We start from the raw sequence: 10674 nt of genomic DNA, 5'->3' as shown, positions 1-10674 counted from the left end.
TTTTTTTTTTCCTCTTTAATAGACACTTAGCCTCCCCTATCAGCAGGAAGCACTTTAAATTGGGACACCTGTAATGAAACTCAGTACAATTAATTGCCTGTTAGTCTTTTACGCTAGATCTATACTACCAGTTTTGTTGCTAAATTGTGGGTTTGGAAACTTGCCTTATACCGATTGACTCCCAACTCATGAAAAGATGTATTCCAAAATCCCAGTGATTAGTTCCAGTGATAAGTTTAGAATAGGAAACACATTTTCCAGAACCCAATGGCCTATTTTAAGTCCTCGTCCCAACTGATCTGTCTGAAGCATTTCAAGCACTGGGATGAATCTCTCTCTGTTTTGAAATACTCTTCTCCTTTGGCTTTCATTCTTCTCTTTTCATCCCATCACCTAACCAGTCTTTCTCAACTTCCTTTCTGGGCCCCTTTCTTTAGATTCTATTTTTTGATGCCCTTTTCACTTATTTACTCAAAGAAACTTTATGAACTATTTACTATGTGTACTGTAGTGTAAAAATATCCAAGGGATTCAAAAGTGCAGGCAACAAAGACACTGTTCTGAAGACCTTGATCTTTAATTAGTGAGTAAAGCATGAAACATATCATTCCAACTGGATGATATTGGTACCTCCCTTCTCCCCACCTTCTGCCTGGGTGATCTCACTGATCCTCAGGACTTCGACCATAATATGTACTGGCCAGGCCTGACACTTCTCATCCACAGTTCTATATCCAGCTCCTTATGGACCGCTCTCTTTGGATGTCCTCGAGGCACTTAAAACCCAGTGTGCCACACTTTACAAGGTTCCTTTATACAAAAAAAAAAAAAAAAAAAAAAAAAAAAAAAAAAAATCGTTTTTTATCTACTAGATTCTTCATCGCAAATGTTTTCCACTTGTGTTAATACTTTCCCATCTCATAACCTCTAAATTATCTTTGACTAGTGCTTTCTGCTTCCTCTTTTTATATTGAATCGGTTTTTGTTTTTTTACGTCTCCTTATTTTCCTCAGAAATAGCTCCTGAATATCAATCCTCATCGCCACTTTCTTATTTCAGTCCTATATCACCTCTCATCTGGACGAATGGCAATAGTTTCATGTCCTATTTCCCAACCACATAGACCAGTAGAAATATAAGGGCCTTTGGAATCTTTCAAATTGATTAAAAGCAGAGCTGCCCCACTGACTAGTTACATGCTTCTGGATAAGGAACCACTGAAGCTTCAATTTTGTCACGTATGAGATGAAGTGATAATCTGACCATTTTAGGTTCATTGAGAAAATCATTGTATGAAACAATCCCTAGCATATATTAAATGCATACAAATATTAGTTAACTTTTTTTACTTTAATTTATCCTTGACAACACCATAAGAAGTATCCTCCTTTAAAAATTTGATTGTATTGTCCTTATTGAAGATTTTCTTTGACTCCATAGTGCTTATAAATCAGACTCTCCAGGATAGTTTAGCGCCAGTTTATTTCTCCAATCTCATTTCCTGCCTCTCTCCTCCTGGCTCCTATTGAGTAAGTCACACAGCCTTGTCACCACTCACCGAGCTTTCTGATCCCTGCAAATACTGGATGTCTTATCTATATTGTTCCTGCCCCCTCTTTGGAAAGCTTTTGCCCACTTCGTCTCTTGGCCAGTCTCCAACTCATCTTCAAGGCCCAGATTGAATGGCACATCTTCTGGAAGTCTACACGGACTCATCCAAGAAGGAATAGTTATCCTTCCCCCTGAGCTTCTGCATCACTTTGTTTACAAATAGTATATTAAGTTCTTGCGACTTTCCCTATGTGTTTCAGTTTGTTAAACAACAATAACAAGGACAACAAGAGTAATAACTGACATTAACAGAGTGCATACTATATGTAAGGCATGTGCTGTGCCCTTTCTATTTGTTTGTCTCGTTTAAACTTCACTGCAACACAATGAGGTAGATGCTATTTTACTCCTATTTTACAGATGAACAAACCGAGGCTTAAAAAGTTTGCCGTTATTCCCAGATGAATCACTTATGTAGCTCTAACTTCAGAATCCATATTAAAAATTACTTATTCTAAATATCACATGTTGGTTCACAAACTCCTTTGAGAATATTACAAAAATAATAAAAATGTCATTTGCAGATTCTTTGCATGTCGGGTAGCTCACGAATCCTCTGAAACACTTCTGTGGGCAGCAAGGAATCCTCTGACATGAAGTGAAGTCCCCTTTCCTTACAGATCAAATTTTAAATTCTATAATCTGATAAACAAATATTCTCAAACTTTTTATTTTCAAGTAAAATCCACATTTCAGATGACAACCTGCCGTTAGTCTCCATAATGTGGCTTCTTAGGGACTCCAAATCCTTTCGGTTCCGTAGAACAACGTTTGAGAAACACTGAGATAATGACACGTTCAGTTCCTCAGAAAATGTTTTTTCTCTTCATGTTGGAGAGCAAGCTTGTTATGAACTATACCTGACTTATCATTGCATCCCATCGTCAGGTTCTTAAGGGGTTATTTACACAATCCAGATTTTATGTGGATATTTCAATGAGTTAAGATTTGAAAGAAAAGTAAAACATGTCTCCACAGCCAAGGTAGGTAGGCAAATTGCTTTTTATCACAGAAACTGAGCAGCATCGGCAAATAGCTGACAAAAATGAAAATGTGTTGATCCAGATTATTGAGACCACCCCTAGACACATTTGGATCAATGCTCAAACATGTGACTTGTAAGTTAATCAGTGGATAAAAAGAACCAAGTTGTGATTTTAGATTGGGTGGCAGCAATTGTAAGCTGACTGCCAGTGGACTGAATTTGGCCCACAAATGTTGTTTGTCCTGCATCATATTTAAAAAAAAAAAAATAAGCCAGAATTTAAACACCAGGGTATTTGCTTTTTACATGAATGTCTGAAAATTTGGAAGCTCTGACAACACTGGGCCCAGATTCTCACACGCTGATGATTGGCTAGAAGTGAACCGCAGCTGTTCCCTCGACACGGGACTTGTACGTTCCAGTGCATCACGGCCCCCGGCAGAGCCATTTCACACATTTAACGTACCTGTCTGTCCCCTGTTGGCAGTTGTAACCCTAGAAGGCTGGCCTGGAAATTTGAAGAATTAACAATGAAACCATTATTTTTAATAATGCATCCTATGTTGCAATGCGAGGAAGAAGTCACCTCTTCTAAAGTGCATATGTTAAAGATACACACTCCTAGTCACAGAGCCTGCTAAGACTCCCAAGAAAGGGTGTAAATAGAAAAAAAATCCCACGTTTAGTTTGAATTCATACCAGTTTGACTACGGAGAAACAAAGGACTTGAATCCTAGCCTACTGATCAAAGGCAAATCAGTACCACAGGTAGCAGTGAGCGGCAGGAATCCAGGCAGTCCACGGTGAGGATGAAATCAAATCCAGAGGCCAGGTATTATTCCAGTGGATAAGGCATCCACAATTAAATGTAATTTTTAATGCCCGTGGTCTATAAGAAAAACAGGGGTAGTGGGAGGGGGAGATAGGGATCAATTTTCTTTTTATTCTCTAGATACTGGTTTTAAATCTGTATACCACCTTGTAATTAAAAGCAATATATAGACAAAACATAAATGCGCAAACATTTTAGTTCATCACATTTTACAGTTCTTTGTTTTCTAGTCTTTTCTATGTGGTGATGATGCAGATAATATTATTAAAATGGTCTAGTAGGTTATAGTAGGTCCAGTTATTTTAAGTCCTTACAATTCTATAGGGCCTTGAAGGAAGTTTCCTCTTGAGAAAGAATAAATAAATAACTAGGTCAAGGTCTAATTGTTTGTGTTGACTAATAAACATAACACTGAATTTCTACTCCTAGTGCTTTGTTGAATCTTAGACCAGGGTGTATATATTAGAGAACTGAGTTGATTTAGGAGGACTTTGAGTCCGTAAGTTATCATGGAAAAATCTCTTTGATGTGTCACTCATCTTTCCGCAGCCCTGCTAATATTAGAGCACTTCATTTTTTTGCAAAGCACTTTCACATACTGCAAACTTGCCTTTAGGTATTGCAATTAAGTCAATTTTAGGATATTTAGCCTAATGGAAGTACGGACAAGGCTAGCTCAAAAAGGAGGATGACTGACTGACTCAGGAGTTTTCTTTCTGCTTCAGCAGTCCTTAAGACTGAGAGACTTAATAATTCTGATTAGTAGGTAACAGAAACAATACTTAGGAAGACTCTGGAAATGTAAGAGTTGGCATCCACATTAGATCCTTACCATTTATTTACCACTTGAAATTTGACTATTCACAAACTACCCCAGAAGTTTATGACATTTAAAAACTGTGATCATTTAAAAACAAAACAAAACTGTGATCATTTTTTGAAGCTAAAAATTTGAATTATTTTCTTTTCAACTCTGGTAATTTGGAGAAAATCACTTAGCTAGAATATGAGTCTAGTCACTTACTGGGCATCACTGCTGTCTGTTGTTCTCTAACCATCTCTGCATATGAAGCATTTCTCTTCGTATGGTTAAAACACACACGCGCACACACACACAACTTGGAGACAACTGCCGTTAGTCTCCATAATGTGGCTTCTTAGGAACTCCAAACCCTTTAGGTTCCGTAGAACAACATTTGAGAAACACTGAGATAATGACACGTTCGAAACCTCAGAAAATGTTTTTTTCTCTTCATGTTGGAGAGCAAGCTTGTTATGAACTGTACCTGACTTGTGTGTGTGTGTGCGTGTGTGTGTGCATCTGTGGAAATCAAATGGTCTTCAAAGAAAAGAGGCACTCAGAGAGACAAAAATAAAAGTGATTGACTTCTGGTGAAAGGATTTCTCAGCTGAAAAAGACCAACTCTATCAGTGTTTCTATGTTTGCAAATTTAGAAACTTCAGATTTCAAAAATCGAAAATCTCAGGAGTCTACTGTCCTTTTGGTATATCCTTTAATACCAATTCTCTTATTTTTAACAATGCACAGCCTTGAGTTTGCCAAACAATTGCCAATTTAATCTTCACTTAGTCAAATCAGAAAATACTTACTGAACGCCCATTTGCACAGATTATGGGGTTAACAGAGATCAAAACAAAGCATTGTATCAAATAAGGTTCCTTCCAGAGGTACTCCTTACCCGCAATATTTAAAGACCTCTCTTTCTGGTCATGTGATCCTCTAATTATTCACATTCCTTTTCACTTTGCTGTATTTTTGCATAAGCCTTTTCCTCTCCTTCAGATGATCTCTATGCCTAAATCCTATTTTCATTCCAGTTTCAGTTCAGGTGGTAATTTCCTCAGGAAACTTTGCCAAGGAGAGTTGAGCATCTTTTCCTGAGTCTAGCCAGCACTCAATCAGATGTTTTCTATTGTATTGAGATTATCCATTTGTGTGCTTGTCTCCACTCTGATATCACCTGCCATTGTTAGATCTTGAATGAGGGGTTAGGCTGTGTTTGTTTGTTTGTTTTTCACTAGTGGGTATCTGCAGCGCATATCAAAGTGCCTAGAAGAGTAAACATTCACATAATTTCTGATAAAGTTCAAAGAATCAGATGGAAGAAAATGCCCATCAGGTAGAATGGGATGAGGAGGTGAGGTGGACACTGTCCTGGATGGAAAAAAAAAGCTGAGAGGCAGCAGTATTCAGCATATACAGAGTATAAATGTGCAGTTAATTGAGAGCTGACAGGACACTGCCAAATGAGAAAAGAGCAACTACACTGGAGAATAAACTTGCAACAAATCCAAGAAATACGGTGGCCATTTGTTCAATGACCATATGATTGGGTTTGATTCTGGGCCTACCAGGCAGTACTTTGTCAAAATGATCCTACCAGATGTGTTTTATATCCAGAGGAAATAAAACATTTAGGATAACCCAATAATGTTTCAAACTTTTTAAAAATGCAAATGAAATACTTTTTGAGAAATGCATAAATTACAAAATTCAACCATATATGTAATCTTAGTTAGGTCTATGCAGTCAAAAGAGAAATTGTAACCGTATGCCACTGATTTAGCTTTGTAATGATCTTACTGCTCTTACATGTTTTCTTGTTATAATATTAAATAATATAAACAATTCCAGACAAATTATTTCTTAGTTTGATAATTGCTCTAATTTTGAAAATCTGATGAAGCAAGGNNNNGTGTGTTTATGCCATTTAGTGTCATTTGTGGTCTATTGATATAAAACAAACAGTCTTTAATGTATTGTTTTATTTACAAAGTTTACTTAAATTTGTGTGAGCTTTTCAGAATTTTTAAAAATAATATTCCCAGAAAAGTGCTGATTTTTAAAATTGGGAATCTTCTGTAATGACACCATCTCCAGAAAATGAGCTTAATTATTTGTTTTTTGCCTGAGGATGTGACTTAAATCAAGATTTTCCAATTATAATCTGAGAAAAGGGAAATATATATAAAATTATTTTATAACCACTGATATTCATCTTTCTTCACTGAGTGCTGTGACATCCTGAGCACAGGTCTAGACCCCAGGACAACCAAAATTCATTAGAGAAAGTCCTTGCTTTTGAGGCACTCATAGTCACGTAGGGAAGATAAACACAAGAACAGAAAAAGGCAATACTTGAAAAATAATTAGCTAGAGGTTTGTGTAAGTGCTATGGGAGCAGAGAAGGACAGCATTTGGGCAGTATGAGGGCCTAATGAATGTGTGGTGGTGGTGATGCTGAGTCTTAAGGATGAATAATGGTTGAGAAGGGAAGAGAATTCTAGGCAAGGGAAAAAGCAAGTACCAAGACATGGGGTTGAAAACTAAAGTACCTGATGAATCAAATCCTTGAACACACCAAACATGTTTGTATCTAAGGGCCTTTGCACTTGCTCTTTTACGTTCTGGAACACTTCTCCCCAGAACATCACATGGTGTATTTGCTTATTTCACTCAGTTCTCTGATCAGATGTCATGCAGTATTCCTTCATCTATCATTTCTATCTCCTTTCTCTGCTGTATTTTTTCCCGAGGAATTATTACTATATGCTTGTTATTTATTATCCACATTAAAGCCTGCAGGAGAGCATGAACTTCATGTGTAGTTGGATCCAAATTTCCCAGAACAGGGAACGGTTCTCAGTAAGAACTTGCTGAATGAATGAAATAATGCACATGTAAGCGTTGATAGCAAGTGAGCATACCTGAGATTCATCTTTGCTTCTGTGACTATTTCAATGCATAAATGACTTAGGGTGGTAAACATGTTAAACAACCCTGAACTTGAGGATAGAAGCGTGGGCTGGAGAGATGAATAAAGCTCTAAAGTCCCAAACCTGTCCCATCAGTTTCTTAAAGTTTTTTCTGAGTAAACCAGTAGCCTCATATACTTGTAGGATTAAGAATTAATCATACACGTTAAAAGTTAACTTTTGACCCCAAACGACTGCGATTACAGAATATTTTTGAAGGAGCATATGTCATAAATTATTCTTGCAATATAGTCATGACTGTAATCTCCTTAGCAAGATTTTCTGGACTAGAAGCCCTGCTCTCATAAACCTTTACCTTTTTCCAGAACTCAGTTCTGAAATAAATGAAAAGACAAACCTCATTGTCACAAACCAACACATTCATAATTATTTCTAATTTGGTGCAATTCCTCTTGAAATTCCCAAGAAATGTGTATTTCTTTCCCAGTGTAATGATATTGTATAATTTATATTTGTACATGTCTAAATGCTCTAGATACACATAACTTGGATTGTGGGGAAATACTTGAATTATATTCATAGGAAAAGTGATCTGGTTGTTGTAACTAGACTGCTAATTATTAATATCACATGCTATATATTTGTAGTCAATTACTCCAAGTTAATAAAGAAGGTAGCTATTTTATTTGATGATAGAATAAGTGAAAAAGTTCTATTTTCCAATTCTAGCAATATAAGTCATGAACTTTTAAAATATTTGAGAATAGAATTTCATTTTATATTATTTTACATACTTGCCAAACTTCAGGCATGAATATAGTACTGATGCTCTATAACTCTAGGTTAAATTATATTGTTTAAAGAATATATATATTAGGAATATATGTTAAGAATATATATATACATATATATATACATATGTATATATGAAGAATATACACATATAATTTGATGTAGTCCCACTTATCTTTTTTTTTTTTCCCCTTTTGTCGCCTGTGCTTTTGGTGTCAGATCCATGAAATCATTGCCAAGAACAATGTCATGAACCTTTTCCTCTACATTTTCTTCTAGGAGTTTTACAGTTAGAGGTCTTACATTTAAGTGTTTAGTCCATTTTGAGTTGTTTTTTTGTGTATGGTGTAAGGTAAGGATCCAATTTCCTTCTTGTGGATATGGATAACCATTTTTCTCCAGCACCATTTTTAAAGACTATCCTTTCTCCATTATGTGTTCTCAGTACCCTTGGGAAAGATTAGTTGACTGTGTATGTGTGGATTTATTTCTCTATTCTGTCCCTTGGTCTTACGTGTCCATCTTTATGCAAGTACCATACTGTTTTAATATGCCAGTACCATACTGTAGCCTTATATTTTGAAATCAGGAAGTGTGATGCCTCCAGCTTTGTTAATCATTGACTATATTGTTTTGGCTACTTGGGTCCTTTATGGTTCCCTAGGAATTCTAATTGTTTTCTCTATTTCTGTAAAAAAAAAAAAAAAAAAGTCATTGGGATTTTGATAGGATTGTATTGAATCTATAGATAGCTTTGGGTAGTGTGAATATTTTAACCATATTGAGTCTTCCATTTTATGGACATGGGATAGTTTTCTATCTTTTCATAGTTCCATTCTTTACTTTCTTTCATCATCAATGTTTGTAGTTTTCCATGTACATGTCTTTCATCTCTTAAGTTTACCCTTTTTTTTAGTCAAGTTTATTCTTAAGAATTTTATTTTTAATGCAATCATAAAGGGACTGTTTTCCTAATATAATTTAGATAGTTCCCTGTGAGAGCATTAAAACACAACTGATTTTCATGTGTTGATTTTGTATCCTGCAACTTTAGTAAATTTGTTTATTAGTGCTAGTGTTTTGGGATTTTTTTTGTCTCTCTCTGTGTGTGTGTGTGTGTGTGTGTGTGTGTGTGTAGTCTAGGGAACAACAATCAACAGAATGAACAACTAACCTATGGAATGGGAGGACATATTTGCAAACCATATATCTGATAAGGGATTGATTTCCAAAATACATAGGAAATGCCTACAGTTCCATTGCAAAAAAAAATTCTAATTCAATTTTTAAAAAAAGAGTTGGGGACTTAAATAAACAATATTCTGAGAAAGACATACAGGTGGCCAATATGAATATGAAAAGATGTTCAACCTCAGTAATCGTCAGGGAAATAAAATAAAAACCACCACTCACCTGTTAGGATGACTATTATCAAAAAAACAAAAAGAAAGCAAAACAAAAACAGATAAAAGATGAGTGTTGGTGAGGATATGGAGAAATTGAAACCCTTGTGCGTTGTTAGTAGGAATGCAAAATGGCACAGCTGCTATGGAAAACGGTATGGAGATTCCTCAAAAAATTAAAAATAAAACTACCATAGAACCCAGCAATCCCACTTCTGGGTATTTATACAAAAGAACTGAAATCAGAATCTCAAATACATTCATGCTCATGGCAGCACTATTCACAATAGCCAACATGTGGGGAAAACATAAATGTCCATGGCTGGATGAATAAAGAAAATGTGGTATATACATACAATGAAATATTATTTACTCTTTCCAAAGAAGGAAATCTTACAATACACATGAACATGGATGAACCTTGAGGATATTATGCTAAGGAAAATAAGGTAGTCACAGTGGCACAAGTACTGCTTGATTCCACCTACATGAATGATCTAAAATAGTGAAACTCATAGAAGTAGGGAGTGGAATGGTTGTTTCCAGGAACGAGGGGCAGGGAAAAATGAGGAGTTATTATCCAATGAGTATAAGGTTTCAGTTGTGCAAGATAAATAAGTTCTAGCAATCTGCTTTACAACATTGGGCCTATCCTTGACAATATTGTATTTCACACTTAGAAATCTGTTAGCATAGGTCTCATGCTAAGTGTTCTTACCACGTTTTTTTTAAAAAAGAATATATATGAACATATACTTAATTTAAAAATCTGTAGGTTGCTTAAAAATACTGAAATGCTGTTTCATATTTGTTTTGAAAAAATAAGTTCCATTATGAGAAGTCATTGGTCATTTATTTAAAATCCACATCAAAGAAGAATGAGGGAAAAAGTTTTTAAAAACTAGATAACTGAAATAGTCATTGAATTTGAATTACTGAAACTGGGAAATACGCAATTATGAAAATTTGAGAATCCTTCAAAATATGAGTATTTGTTTCAGAGTTTTTCAAAGTATATCTACGTGAAGCCAGCAGATGTTGGCTGTGTGTGTTCGTATTCTTTGTAAGTAGTGTAAACAGCAAGTACTTAGTATTTATATACCACCTGACAGAGTAGTCAAACACCACAAAGACATTTATTTGTTAATCATAAAGAAAATAGGTGTTAAGAATAATGTAGAGCATGTTATTTATGTTGCCAACAGGTTAATTTTATAGAACTTACAATAGAGGAGTGGAAGAAAAAATGCTTCTCAGGGAAGCAGTCTTTTGGTTTTCAAAGGTTAGGGAAATTGGGCTGTTACTTACAATAA

Source organism: Ursus maritimus, unplaced genomic scaffold (genome assembly GCF_017311325.1).
Source record: "Ursus maritimus isolate PB19 unplaced genomic scaffold, ASM1731132v1 scaffold_12, whole genome shotgun sequence".
In the NCBI taxonomy this organism is placed as follows: Eukaryota; Metazoa; Chordata; class Mammalia; order Carnivora; family Ursidae; genus Ursus; species Ursus maritimus.
This window is presented reverse-complemented; position numbering follows the sequence as displayed.